Below are 15,544 nucleotides of genomic sequence, written 5' to 3'. Positions count from 1 at the left end.
AATATTATATTGCGATGTTATTTTTGTTCGTATTTGTAGGAATTTAATTTGATGAATTTTTATTTTATTTAAGTAAGTATGTGTTGATACTATTGTGTTAAAGCTATTGTTACATAAGTATGCGTAATTTGTAATAAAGCTGATCGCTGTGAATATCTCTTTTACACACATTGAATTAATGTTTACGACGTGGCGTTAGTAGTATAATATTATAAAGCTATGGTATGATAATTTATGCTACTGAAGAAAATATATAAAAAAAGTTTATGCATTTATGTAAACGATGAAAAAGTTGTAATCAGAGTATAATAATATGTATTGTTGTAGACCAAAAACATATTTTCCATGAGTGATGGAGATTTCTCTCTCTGTGTGAAACCTTACTAGATATTAATATCATTTCGTTTAATTTGTTGTTGGAAAAAAGGGAAACACTTTTACATTCTTGTAAGCTATTTGAATAATTTTAAAGCTTTTCCAAACAGTTACTCTTTATAGAATTACAAGGGAAAGGATTTTCCAGAACAAAATGGAAAATTTTATTCATTACTTCTCCGAACATTCTCATCTCTTTTTTGCCAAATACGAAGAATCAAGCTTAACTTTATTTTACACTGTTATAAAGTTCAAGGAATTCACTGTATTTACACTTTCCGAACGAATCTTTCAGCCAACAACGTCACGTAGTTGATTCGACTAACGCAATGCATTAGTTGTTTAGTTTGGTCAATAGCAGTTGCTTGGTTTTTCTTGTTTCTTAATTTTAAGTTTCTAGAAACATTACTTTTGTAAAATTTACATTATTTTAGAGCAATTGCGTGTGATCTTAATGGTTTAAATGATAGAAGGATATTTACTTTTTAGGATTTAAACAAATTAATATTAACGTAACGCCATCTGTCACAAACTAAGCAAAAGTTACTCAGGAAAATTAACAATTAAGTGTAGACGACAATTAATTATTATATGATGTGTCGTTTCATATCACATATATCGAAAAACAAAATATATAAGAAATCAATTTTTTTAAAGGATTTATGATTTTAGTTTATTTTTTACATACATAATAGAGTTATCAGAAAAGTTTATCTAAATCTGTTTAGCCATTACAAATAGCGTAAACTATATCCAAATAAATGTAACATCCATAAAAACCCACTACATAATTATATTCAAATTCAAATTCAAATTGCTTTCTTTGCAGAATGTAGAATTACAAAGATGTTGGAAGTACAGATAATATAGATCCTTAAACATTCTGCTCGTAGTTGAGCGTGCAAATATATTAAAAACTAACATAATCTATAGGAATAACAATAAAACGCACTAAACACTATTAAAAACTTTATTCCCCTTTCAGCTTATTTAAAATATGCAAAAAGTTATTTACGCTTGTCGGAAGCTAGAGGTGCACACTACACAATATTAGATATATTCCAGAGACGCCAAGTAACACTTGCATTAAATTTATGGCCTCATGAACTAAGTAATATGTTAACTTCATTTTAACTTCATTTGCGAACTAATATAAGTTATTTCTTACCGCACTCGCTTATTTACATAATTAAATACATGCTCTTGTTAGTATTATAAATGAGAATGCTTGGATGGATGTTACAATGTAATGGATGAATGGATCTGGATGAAGTTTTGAATAGTAGAAAGATTTTTATTGTGTGGCTGAAGTTGTACTTACAAATATATTAAAAAAGTGAAGTATTTGTTTGCTTCGATGAAGAAATCGACTAAATCACTACATATTGAAAATTATTACAATAATGCTGTAAGCTTTATACTTAATTCCTGAGTGGTTCAATTTAGGAGAAGCTTGGGCGGGCGGCTTGTAAGTATATTAAAATAAATTTGAAAATAATATAAAAACGAATAATTTCTACAAATTTCATTACATTATGACTCTTGAAGCGATAAACGAGAACTTTTATATAATGTTAACATATACAACATTCGATAAAGAATTTGGTCAGAAAAAAAAACATTAATGGGAGTGAAATAGGAGATGAAAATTTACAAGGGGAAGAGATATCGCTACATAAAGGTAAACAAGAGGAGCTGCGGTCATAAACATAGTTCCCTAAATTGTGTTATGATCTAATCAAAAAAAGGTCAAATTGTATTGTAACCGCTCTAGGTATCTCTACAAATAAGTCTCATAAATAAATAGAAATCACAAATAAATATGTATCTATTAAAAATAAATATGCAAACGTGTTTCAAAATTATCATTAATTCATACATAGTATTATAATAATGAGAGATAAAATTTTGTTATTAAATCCGATTTTAATTTGAAGTAGAGTTGAAAAATATAGAGCTCTATATTATAATCACGATGTGTTGATTGATGAGTACATTGATTATTTTTATTTATTCATATTTAAACTGTTTTTAGTCTACCAAAAGCATTTTTAATTTTGTCAAAATATCGTAAATATAAAAAATCAGCTCGATGTTTTAGAATAGACTCCATTGACATAAAAGAGGACGAGAAAGTTTTAACGAGTGTGTACTTGTACCACAGCACAGCATGCAACTATTAGCCATGTATGCAGTACAACTTACACAAAAACTCAATTACTCTACATCTAGTTTATTCTTCTTCAAAAAAAATAAAATAATAATAATTGTATAATAAATTCAATAGAATCTCCTTTCGTTTATTTAAACGGTCAGTTAAAATAAATAAATACTGCAAGTTTAGGATAGACATAAAAATTATGCGCACCTGAACTCTACATAGAAATTTATGGAAAGGTAGAGCCTTTTTCTCAGGCGCAGATGTTACATTTCATAACTACATTTTCCAGCTAATTACAGATAATCATGTAAAAATAAAATTTAAATTTGGAACGCCGCTCGAATTGAAATTTAACAGATAAAAAATACTAAAACATCGAATCGGTGAACGGAACGTAACGCAGCATGGCGCGGCTATCGATCGACGCAGTCAGTAGGCGCCCGGCCTCCGTACGGGTAACACGTTACACTGTGTTCTGCATCGCGAACGATATAACCTAACCGCAACACTTACTCTCACATCCTCCTCTTGCCCTGGTAAGTGCTAGGATATAACACTCGACACACCACACGCTCACAGTACCAACACGACGTCAAATACACAATAATATTCAAAACAAATATGAGTCATAAGTGCTGATTTGCACTGGCATTGACAGGTATCAAATAAAATTTACGCTCTATCTTTTGTTTTCATTTTACATTACGTCTGTGATCCTGGTGAACTAAATATTGAAATGATATAACATAAAGCGCTTTTATTTCTACTTTTATTTCTTATCAATTTATTATCGCTAAGATTTATAACGATAACAGTGTATGTTGCGTTTACTTGAGAATGTAACTGTAATTGAATTAGTTGAAAAGGAGAGCAATAGAGCGCATAATATAATGAAAGTACGCTCGTCGCGATTGTGTGGAAATTAAAAACACTAATTAAATTGGGGCTTGTGTGACGTAATACTGTCCCATGGAGAATTAATTTTAATTACAAAGTTTATTACATCATTATAAAGGACATGTCTGGAATTCTAATATTGCAAAGTACTTCTGTTTATGTCTAAATTAATGATATTTTTCTGTAAATTTTTGTTAATCCCACTGTCTCAAGAGCAGGAAAAGGCTACAAAATTATGTAAATAGAGCAAGTAATGGAATATAAAGTAAAAGGAAAGACAAGAGGATTCATCGCTGAATTTTTTGCGCCTTCCAATGAAATAGTAGCAACCTCCCGCGGCTGTGTTTTCGACGATAGTTTTTATTACAGCCTTATACAGTATAAACTTTTTTATTACGTTATATAATATAGATGATGACAGGACGAATAATAGGTCAAATATAACCTACATTCGGGTTTTCCATATGGCTAGGTAAGAATTTTTAGTTCAGAATTTGATAATATTTTTCAGTCGAATAATGATAAGCTAATTAGCTTTAACTTTTATTAATTCTTAATTCATATAACATGAATTAATGTTATTTTACCAAAGTAGCAAAAAAATGGAATTTAATCATTATTCATGTAGCGTTTTTATGAATGTAGAGACTTCACTGTATTTCATAGAGCTGGGTCTCTAAATTAATAAAAGCATTCATAGAGTCTAAATCAGACCGGTCGTTACCAGGAATAATTGATGTAATTGTGATCGGAGCTACATCGCTATTGATATTTATTCGACTTTTATTCTTATGTCTTGGGACTGTTCTTAACATACATAGTAATGTCATGTTTTACCAAAGCGGGACGACCTCACCAGGGTTGTTAAGCTTTGATAGCCTTTCTGCTCTACATCGACACATGCCCCTATTATAACTCTACATAAGAGCAAATATCATATTTGCTCTACATAGAGTCTAATTCAACACTGAAACATTTATTCAACTTGACTTTTTTAGAAGCAGTTTTGAATCTTCAAAATAAAAAATTAAATTATTTACCGCCAGTTTGGATAGCACTTACTTCAGAGAATAGCCAGGAAGAAACTCTACAGTTTGATAAATTCTACAAGAGCTAAGTTAGTTTGCTCTGCTAGTTGACAAGACTGGTCAAATCACAAATGAATTAATATATTGATAGTCTACAACAAAAGTTGCACCTCCTGACGAAGATACTCAACCTTCTTAAAAATATAGCACTTTATTATTTAATATATAATACATATGGTTCAATATACTCTAGTAGAGATATAATCCCGTTAGTAATCCAATCATTTGGAAACATTTTCTATAAAGTATAGAGATTTATTTTCAGATATTTGATACTTTATGCTCGAAATGAAACTAGCTTTCCCGTTTTTCACATAATTTAAATAACTCAGACATATATTTTGTAAAGTCTGAAACAACGCATTTGTTTATATCAAATTTTAATGATACTTTCACAATTCGTCATAACTCATATGCTACGCATAGGACACGTTTATAGCATGAACTATATAAAAAATTTCGAAAAAAAAAATAGGACTCATTGATCAATGCTGTTACCAAAAAATATAAAGGACGAACAAGGTTGTAATTTGTACACAAATAAATAATTACCAACCATTCGTCGTCTGAAATATCAAGGGCTACAAATATTTATACTATATACCTTAGACTAAAGGTTATCTATGTCTTGACCGTCTATTGATCGCAAACAAATTATTTTCTTTTATAGCACTTAAGCAAATTGGAAACAATGAAAGCGACTAATTTTTATTAAATACCAGCAAAATTTCGTTTAATGCGTTTAATTTGAATAAAGTATAGGTACCTAATCTTATATATAAAAATGAATCGCAAAATGTGTTGGTAAGCGCATAACTCGAGAACGGCTGAACCGATTTCGATAATTCTTTTTTTATTATATTCCTTGAAGTACGAGGATTGTTTTTATGTAGAGAAAATGTAAATATGTACCACGGGCGAAGCCGGGGCGGACCGCTAGTCTTTATATAAAAATGAATCGCAAAATGTGTTGGTAAGCGCATAACTCGAGAACGGCTGAACCGATTTCGATAATTCTTTTTTTATTATATTCCTTGAAGTACGAAGATGGTTTTTATGTAGAGAAAATGTAAACATATACCACGGGCGAAGCCGGGGCGCACCGCTAGTACCTTATATAATTAGGAAAGAAATTACGTGACTCATTATTATTCTTCGAGAAGTTTACACGCGTTTTGGATGTTCTCTTAACGAACTTTTGAAACAATTGTTCCTTTTGTAAAAGATAATATGTATTTAACGAAGGTTTTAAATGAGTTTCTATCATCGTTAAGTAAAAAAACTGAGAATTTTTTGCTTTTTATAAATTCTCACATATACAATTAACTTTTTGCTTCAAATAGGTACTTAATTATGTATTAAAAAGATGATTCATTATGTTGTTGCCGTATTATTCGAAACGACTCACTCGACTCTTATAATATTTTAATGCTTAAAAACCCGCGTAAATTCGAACATTTCAGCTCGCGGCAATCGACAATAATTTTTTTAACAGTAGTTATCATCGCTTAGTAAGAGTATTATGAAAACGGAAGAGTATGTTGTTTGCTCTACTTATTTAAGATTTAGATGAAATTAAGTAGAAAATTTAATTTAGTTTGTAATCAGGATTATAACAAAGATTTTTAAACAAGTTAAAATCAGAGAAAGCTGAATTTATTAGAACAAATACCATAATTCTTAGAGCCACTTCATGGTGATATTTAATAGCCGGTAAACATACTTAGCAAATATGAATTACTTCACTCGAAATATAAGAACTTCACGAAAAATTATTGTCATTTGTCAGTTTTGTAGATCCCTATCATTAATTATTCGCTCAGCAACGTCCAAGTTTATCTCAATTGAGAGTTTTTGTCAAAAATTCATGGACAAAACCAAACTTTGGGTGGCACTTGGAATTGACAGATAAGAATAGCTTGTGTATAGAAAATTTCGTCGCATTGTTTTTTTGTATAATTTTACTGATTTTACGCTGCATTGTAGTTAGTTCGCTGTTTTTGGTAAAATAAGGCTTGATTTTCTTATTATTGTCAAAGATGGAGCTGGTTTATGTTGTGATTTGAATATTTGTCAGTTGATGTTTATGCTAAAATTTAATATAAGTACGTTGTACGTATTTTAATATCAACGTTAAATTCACATTAACTTCTTTATGACTCCACCGCTTATTATTCTGAGGCTCTACTCAGGATGAATTACCTGCATAACATTGTGCCGTATATTTACATGTTGACTTTCATTAATGTTATCTATTTGGAAATATATTACAACCTAATACTAAATACTACTATTACTACTGCCTTTTCTGCTATTATTTTTAGTAATATATAAAGTACGTTCAAGTAAAGAAGCAATATACAAAATGAAATATCTTGTTAATTTGTTTGCGATTTTAATATCAAGCTAAGATTAGTAAGATGAGATTTTTTTATATATTATTTGTTACTTATTGAATTAACAATTTCAGTCATCAACGAAGTAAAGGGATAAAGTGCCATTGATGTAAAGAAATCAAACAAATTTGTCCAAGTTACAAATGTTCTCGTCCCTAAGTTGGCAAGTTCTGACCAATTGCCAAGTTACTAAATGTTGCTCAAGTAAAGAGCGGGATTAAGTAGATCAGGCGGAATCGTAACTAAGTAGTCACTTGCTTTGTAGTTAACATCAATTAAGTGTACTTAGTTTATAGCTTACAGTGGACAAACATTTTCTTGGTATTTGTTTTGTAATATAACCTATTTGAAATGAAGAAGGTGTTTTAGAATTTTAAAATATAAAAAAATCGATTGATGATGTGAAACAGGCTTTATTCGTAAATAGTTCAATTTGTGCCTGAAGAATTAGGGATTTTTTTTAATTACTAAATATATATTATATTATAATAATATTTGTGGTTTTATTTTTAGCACAAGTAAATATTAACTTTGAAAAGCTTAAGATGAGGACAATGCACGTATAATAAATGTATTTATACAATCTTTTTCCCGATCTTTATAAATGCAAGTAGATTGAAATTGAAGGGTTGTACGCATACATAAAAATTTTCAAAGGGATGAACTAACGAGCTCAAAGATGCCCTTTAGGGAAAAGAGATGGCCCTTTGACATATGAAACAGGAAACAAATGGTTATAATAATTGAACAGGAATAATAGAGGTCACATTTGGTTCACCGTAAATTGTTTCATCTAACAAGATCAATTCTATAAATAATAGGCACATAAATAATGACCGAATAATAAAAATTTTCAAAAATAGAGATAAATCATTTCTTAGCCTGAAACTTAACGTTTAAAATAAAATATATTCATTCAATGTGTTTGGATGATAAGACATGATAAGCACATGTCTAATCAGCGAAATATAGACTCTTTAATTTCTCGAAATATAGAAAATTATTTTTGTTTTTTTTTCATTCTGTTCTATAGTAATTATGAATAATCTATCCATCCTGCTTTTCGCACTCATAATCAGAAAGCTAGATAAGGGCTTAGTGTAATCTATTTAAGGTCAAAACACATTAATTATATCGCTACCCCGTCATTAATCAATGACGTGACAGTTTTAATTATACTGCTCCTATCATGACATGACACTCTTGTCATATGTGACTTTACTAATGATACCTATAGGCTGGTTATACATGATCACGCTGACTGTCAGTGCTGACAGCCGAATTCTGTGAAACTCTATGAAGCATTTTAGAATAACACGCTAGGATCCGTGGTTGCGTCTATACGCTTCAGCTGTAAGTAACGACGGTCAGCGTTCGGTCAGCGTGACATTAGAATCCATAGGTGTTATAAATTAGCATCGCTCAGTTGTTGAAATTCAACCTTATATGTATTACAATAGACTTATATTTGACTGATTAAATAAACCATACAATATAATAATATTATCGTGGTGAGACAACAAAATAAATGACATTTGTCAAATGTGTATTATAATAAGGAAACAAAGATGTAACAACAGGATACATGGAGAATATGCTGTAATATAATTACTGTCTACGAAGATACACATGCATATTATTTCTTAATGAATGCGGAAAAAAGAACATTCTAGATTTTATTTGTATGAATATAAACGATCATCTATTTTTAGTCTGAAATGAATGAAAAAAGAATATTTTACCTTTTTAATATCCAGTGACTATTAGATCTATTATAATTCAAGCAACTGGTGCAGAAATAAATAAAAGAGAGAAATAGTAGAGCAAAGCCATTGTAGCAACACATTTATTTGACGTCCAACCTTTGACCCGGATGAAAATCTAGGCAAGATTCTTTATAATGGGAAACTAAAATAAAAGTATTTTCCTTCCTGTATCAACTAAAATAAAAGCTTATAAAACCCAGCTGGTTTGTTGGATCTACTTTTTGTAAAATGCCACCGGATTGTTCAATTAATAGCATCTAAGCAAAATGGATCCTAAACAAATAGAATTAGGTGATGTTTTGGCTTGAGGTGTTTCGCAATATAATTCATATTCTGTGTTGCCGACCCGCAGTTATTTCAATCAACAGAGTGAGGACGAATTCCAAAAAGACATTATATGAGGTGTATTTTAATTAAAGTGCCTTTGTGTTTATAATTATTGTACATTTTGTTATGTTCTATTTACATAACACGAAAAGTTTTGACGGAAAATGCAAATGTTATATTACATAAGTGTAATATTGTTTGTTTTTTTTTTCAAATAAGTTGGTGTTATAACATAGTGTCAGGTTAAACGCAAAAGGATTAGTGAATGAAGGGACGGATATAGTATGTAATATCTTTTTACCCATTGAAGCAAATAGGGCTGACGTAGAAAAACCACACAGCTATTCTATTCATTTTCCTGTATAGATAAATAAATAGACGTTTTATATTGTTATCGTTTATAAGGAACTGTTCAAAAATTTATTAAAGGACGTTTTGATGAAGATTGATGGGTGTGAGAGTAAAAAATATTTATGACAGTGGCAAATTAATTTGCTCCTTGATTGATTAATTTATTATCGACTCTTAAAATTAATATTGTTACAAGACCAATTCTGAAGATTGTGACACTTTTAATTAAAAGTGTAACTAGAGCTATTTTAAGGATTGAATAATATATTATGTAAAATTATTTCATTAAATAATAATTAACAGTTCATTAAATGGATAAACAATAAATATTTCTACTTATGCAAAAGTGTTTTTGAAGTGAAACTTCTTTACCGGGGTTGGACAAAAATTTAGTGTAACATTTTTGCGTTACGCCGTACGCGTGACATTTTTGCGTTACGCCGTACGCGTGACATTTTTGCGTTACGCCATACTCGTGACATTTTTAAGGTCATAAAGAAGTTTCACTTCTTACGTGTGTACTCTAGAACACGCCATACATTTTTCTTGTTTTTTATGTTTAGGTAAGTATTTAAAAATAAAAATCCTTGTAGAAAGATAACTTCTAATAATATCTTTCCAAAAATATAAAACATAAATATATTATAAGAAATTAGATTATAATCTGCTCCAAATAATCGAAAATACCATATACGAGGTATTTCTGGATCCATTTATCAAGCAGAAAACCTTCATGCGTGTGATTAACAAAATCTGCGTAGTATATAGAAAGTTCCTTTGAATTGACGTTTGACGATATATTATTATTGATGGATTTTTTCCTACAGTGCAAATGAATGGTATAATAAATTTCTATATCTATAATATTATCGTGTCACCATGTTAGTTACCATCCTCTGAATCGGATGGACCGATTCTCATGAAATTTTGTGTGCATTACGGGTCTGAGAATCGGATACTATCTATTTTTTTTTTATCCCCAAGTGATAAAAGTAAGGCAGATAATTGGCAGGACTATACTACAGGCTAGTTTAATATGTAAAAATTATAACTGTAAATGGCAAAATATAGCTGTGGTTGGATTCTAGCACTATTGTTTATATTGTAAATAGTTGAAGCTCTACGTTGCTTGTGTTTTTCTTTAATTAAAGCCAACTATTGAAGTTGGAAACCGAGAGTCAAGGTTATCAAATACTTGTTCTTCATTTCATTGTTCTAATTGACTACACGTTAAAATTCAGTGATTTATCTTAATATGTACTCACTAATGTTGTAGGTACTATTTATAATATAATTTATATTATGTACGTCATAACCGGCTCTACATGGATTTCCGTCTACACCACTTTTACTAAAAACAGGTTTATTTATTTATATAATAATTAATGTATATTTAGAAAAATCTGCATTTGATTTATACAGATTTTGCTTATAAAATTTTTTTATTCGTTCAATCTGTTCCACTCTTCCAAGAAAATTAAAAATCAAAGCAGAGTGTTTTAATCCAACCTTTTTCAAATTATTAGTTTCAAATGTAACTTGTATATGAATATAACCACTGCCTACTCGATATCAGAACCCTTCGGCAAGCCAACACGCCTCTACAAACATGCGCCATATTGTATTAGCGTATAATATGAAAAGATTAACCTTTGATCTTTGTATTGGAGCCGACATTGTTCCTGCTAAGGACGTATTGTCGGATGTTCATATTAATTCGTAATGTTTTTGTAAGATATGAACGTGTGTTTACTGGTATGATGATTTTTATTATATTCTGATGTTTTAGTAGGTTAAGTAATTAAACAATAGCTACCCCTCAAATAAATGTAAAGATGTGACATGTTTCTAATGGCAGGATTTTTTTGAATCAATCGAGTAATTTTTGAGATACAACGTAAAAAAAAAATAATCATCCCTCTTTATAATATTATAATCATGCCCTCAAAGGAATAAATCAATAGTCAATTTTTTTGAAGTGAAACTTCTTTATCGGGGTTGGAAAAAATTTAGTGTAACATTTTTTCGTTACGTGTGACATTTTTCCGTTACGCGCAATCTTTTTCTTATCCCTACCACGCGTGATTCGACGTATTTCTGTAAAGTTGCATATAGTAAATTATTTTTTGCAAAATAAGGTCATAAAGAAGTTTCTTACGGACACATTTTTTTGTAAAAACGACGCTTTTGCAGATAATACCGTAAGGGTGTTAAGGTTGTTGGATTTGTAGTTGGGAAAGTCGTAAGGCTTACCGTAAGCTTTCGATCTTTATCGTATTGACCTAATAAGTAATCGAAAGGTAGCTAATTGTGTTTGTATGTGCTATACTTATGTGTAAAGGTTTGTTTTAGGGGCGATAAGTTATTAGGTTAGGCTATAGGCTATATAGGGTGTCCCACCGTCGGTATTGTACTAACTAAAAAATATTTATAAAATTCCAGACGTAGCTGTTAGTAGCGAGTAATATATATTATAATGTGGTTATTATTTAGACTATATATAAATCCAAATTTTGACATAAATAAAGAGTCTAAATATTAACCATTTTAAAATATAAATATTCTACTTGCTATGCCCTGCGGTTTCTCTTGCCCTCTTGGTCTAAGCATAATGATATAATATAATAGCCTATAGCTATCATCATTAAAAGGCTATCTAACAGTGAAATATATTTTAAATCTGAACCGTGGTTCTCAGGAACCGAACAGGAGATTAGAGCGATCAAAAACAAACCCTTTAGCTTTCTAATATATAAGTAGAGCTTTATTGGCCGTAAATAAACATTTTGAAATACTCAACAATAGCTCAAACCGATAATAAGTAAATGAAAAGTTATAAATACAATAAATATTTCCACAAAAGAGGCGTTCCAATTTACGCTTTCACGGCGATCTAATACCTTAAATAAAAACTGATAAAGAATTCATTCACAACCGTTACTAAAAATTAATATTCATTTCAATTCCCAAGCCGACAGTGTTCACGTTTTGACACATTTATCTCGCAGATGTCAGACACCACTGACACTTATCTAGCAGATCTTACATTGAGTGTCTGACAGCGAAGTGGAACTATTGAAACTGTTGGAAATGTACCTATTACGAATGTTATGTGCGGTGAGATTGGCAAATCTATTGTTGTGTGTTAATACTAGAGTTTATAGTATTTGTTTTAATTTCGTGTAATATGGTGAGAATTAAAATAGTTTTTAATCCAATTGACTGCAATGCAATTTCAAATTTTCAATAATTGGTCAGTCAATTGCTCAGTAACGAAAGAGTTTTATGTATGTTGATTGTGATGAAAAATTAAATTCCTCACATGTATACAATGTAGAGTACAAGAGATACATTATATGTATTATATTAGGTTAAAATTCGTAGACTTAAGAGAAGTATGCTACTTTATACCAAGTATATAATCCATATCAACAAACAATGTGAGTAATTTCAAAGATTCACTCTTTCATAACAAGTGACATGTCATAGATTAAATCGCAGGCGCGTCAAGTGGTTTGAAGTTCGCCCTCTGTGAGGGTGAACGCCGAAATTTGTAGAAGTTCTATTATCTGCCGTGACAAATATCACACTTGGCCGATTGTTAGGAACAACCCGCTTGGGCTCGTGTAGGCTGATTAATTGGCCACATTACCCCGTATTACGAAACTTTTCAGTAATGAGGCGGGATTTTGAATCTCTGCTTATGACGTCAAATGGAGTGGTTAAGGAGTTTGTTGTTAGGAGATTTATAGCTGGGTTTCAACAATATTAATTTCTACTAATTATAGTACCTATTGTATTACTATACTGCAATATGTTATGTTCACAAGACGGTCTCTAGTGTACGAGTATTACTTAAACATGTGCTACGATTACCAATGTTTGAAATGCAATAAGAAGTTGGTTAAATTCTACTTTTCAGAACTAGATGAAATTTTTCTTACCAAAAAATATTTTAACAAGAAAATGAAACCGTGAGGTTCACAGCTTCAAATACCACCTCGTGATCGAATTTTTTCTACAAAAACCATAAATTTTTTTCACCAACGAGGCCTCCATTGGCGTTAAAAGTTCTGCGCGTTTCGTCTAATTGCGTGATTTCTGTCTAACGACGGTGGCACTGCCATACAGAGTTCGTAATTCCGCCTTTTTCGTTTTTTATAAAACGACACTTAACCTCTTTAAATAACCGCGTCTGTGGAATTATGATTTGTAGATTCCGCGGCGTTTTTCAGTTGAAATGGTTGGCACTATGTTGTTGGATGTTTCACTGAGTTAAGTGCACGTTTTTGAAGTCATTAAAGGCTGTATCTAGCTAAATTGTTATAGTTTGAATAATTATCACTAACACAATCAAAATGATGTAGATTTTTCATAAATGTTAAACATGTTTATACACACATCTTCACGATATAATTTCTAAAGAAAGTAAGTAGAGCTTAGGTTAAACGCATTTCTTTTTTTTATACCTAATTGTTACATGTACGTTGCATGATTTACAGAACAGTTTCCTGACTTATTTACGGCACTGATATGAATGAAAAAATACCTACGTACCACTTTTGTAATCATAAAAACTTATCACATTCCTATATCTACGGGTGAACCCGTGTGCATAACTAGTTTTTCAATAAACTACGTATATATACCAAGTATCTAGATTGGTAATACGAGAATAAAGGCAGCCATAAAGTCGTTTCCAATCGAATTCAATACAGCGCTTCAAATTTATATCCTCTAAAGTTTTAACGTTAGAATTTTATTAGAATGGTTTCCATTGATATAACTTTAGATATCACGTCACTAAACGAGCTGGAAATAATACAATTGAAGTTAAGTTGTAGATTTAGATTTAAGAATAGTCTAGAATTTTTTAGCAATAAAAACTTATTTCTTATAAAGCACTTTAAGTATCTTGAATTTCAATAATACTTAATATAAAATGTATTATAAGCAACAAACTAGGCCCGTTTATGACGTTAAAAAAACCCTATTTTTCTAATGACAATATGACGTTCAACTATATTATTTGCATCTTTGCATGCGATTTTAAATCCACTTCCATATATTTTATCCTGTATAGAAAAAATTCACTTCTTCAACTAGCATTCTTTAACAAATTAATATACTTTTCCTCATATAAATAACAAAACATCTTAATTATAAGCTTATCTTTTCATAAAATTGTTTCAAATATTAATAACGGTGTTGAAAATGATCAAAGTGTTATATTTATAAAGAGGAACGTGTAAAGCGGTAAATAACCTACTTAATAACTTAACTATGTAACTTGGAACAAGACAATCATTATAAACGGTTTTATGTGGCTTCCATGAAACCTTACGCAGTAACGAATGTCTTCCAATAGTTGAGTTCGAGTTTTTATGAGTAATTTGTGATACTTTATAGTATTCTTGTTTGTTTTACTTGTTTATTTGTTCTTGTAAATTAAGATTAGACTTAGTAGATCGTAAGAAAGACTTGGAGAAGGAATGGATTCGATTTTTTTACTATTTTATGCAGGGAAAAATTTAGGTTTAGCCTTATGACTCTATCTTTATTTTAATTTTTATAATATAATATTTTAATTAATTACCGTTTTCATTAACTTACCTTATGTAAAGATACAATGTCTTGTTATTGTAGAGACCTTAACTAACCCCAGAGGGAACTGAAAACAATATTGTACTGTTGTACATATTTATTATTATTCCAACTTAAAATATTTATAAAATACAGAATATTTTATGAAATGAGATAATCCTTTTGATAACTGGGTATCATTTTTGTGTATTTTTATTATTTTGAACACGTGAAAATAGGAATTATTTTACTCATTTGCTTTCTAACAGAGTCATAAACTTCGCAACATAAACAATATGCCTAATGTTTTCGTTAAGGTAGTTAAAAACATAATTTCTTACCACAACACCTTGTAAAGTCAGCATGTAAAGCCCTAAAACATCAAAGTAAGCGCAACTGCCAATTACATTAACTACAAAGTACACGAAAGTCCTGACTGCTGACAATGCTGACCGTCCGCAGTCCACACCCCTGTAACGATTGGAACCGTGCTCGGAATTTAAACAAGGCATTGTAGTTGAAGCGATATCGAAGCAAATACCTATGTTGGAAACGCAAAAAATTGAACGGAATATTTGTAGTTTTGAAATGAGTAGAATT

The 15,544-nt window shown here is 30.4% G+C and overlaps 1 protein-coding gene across 1 annotated transcript in view; it reads left to right on the top strand.

Annotated features, from left to right (window-relative positions):
* The first annotated feature begins 2,960 nt into the window (after positions 1-2,960).
* Positions 2,961-15,544, top strand: part of cpx (synaptic transmission protein complexin) — a 182,867-nt gene continuing 170,283 nt past the window's right edge. Inside the window, exon 1 of the mRNA XM_090115275.1 lies at positions 2,961-3,072. The gene's annotated coding sequence lies outside the window, so the exon portion shown is untranslated. The remainder of the gene's footprint in view (positions 3,073-15,544) is intronic.

Source organism: Colias eurytheme, chromosome 23 (assembly GCF_061535395.1).
Source record: "Colias eurytheme isolate Ceu_HAF_F1 chromosome 23, ilColEury1 Martin Lab GWU primary, whole genome shotgun sequence".
In the NCBI taxonomy this organism is placed as follows: Eukaryota; Metazoa; Arthropoda; class Insecta; order Lepidoptera; family Pieridae; genus Colias; species Colias eurytheme.
This window is presented reverse-complemented; position numbering and strand designations above follow the sequence as displayed.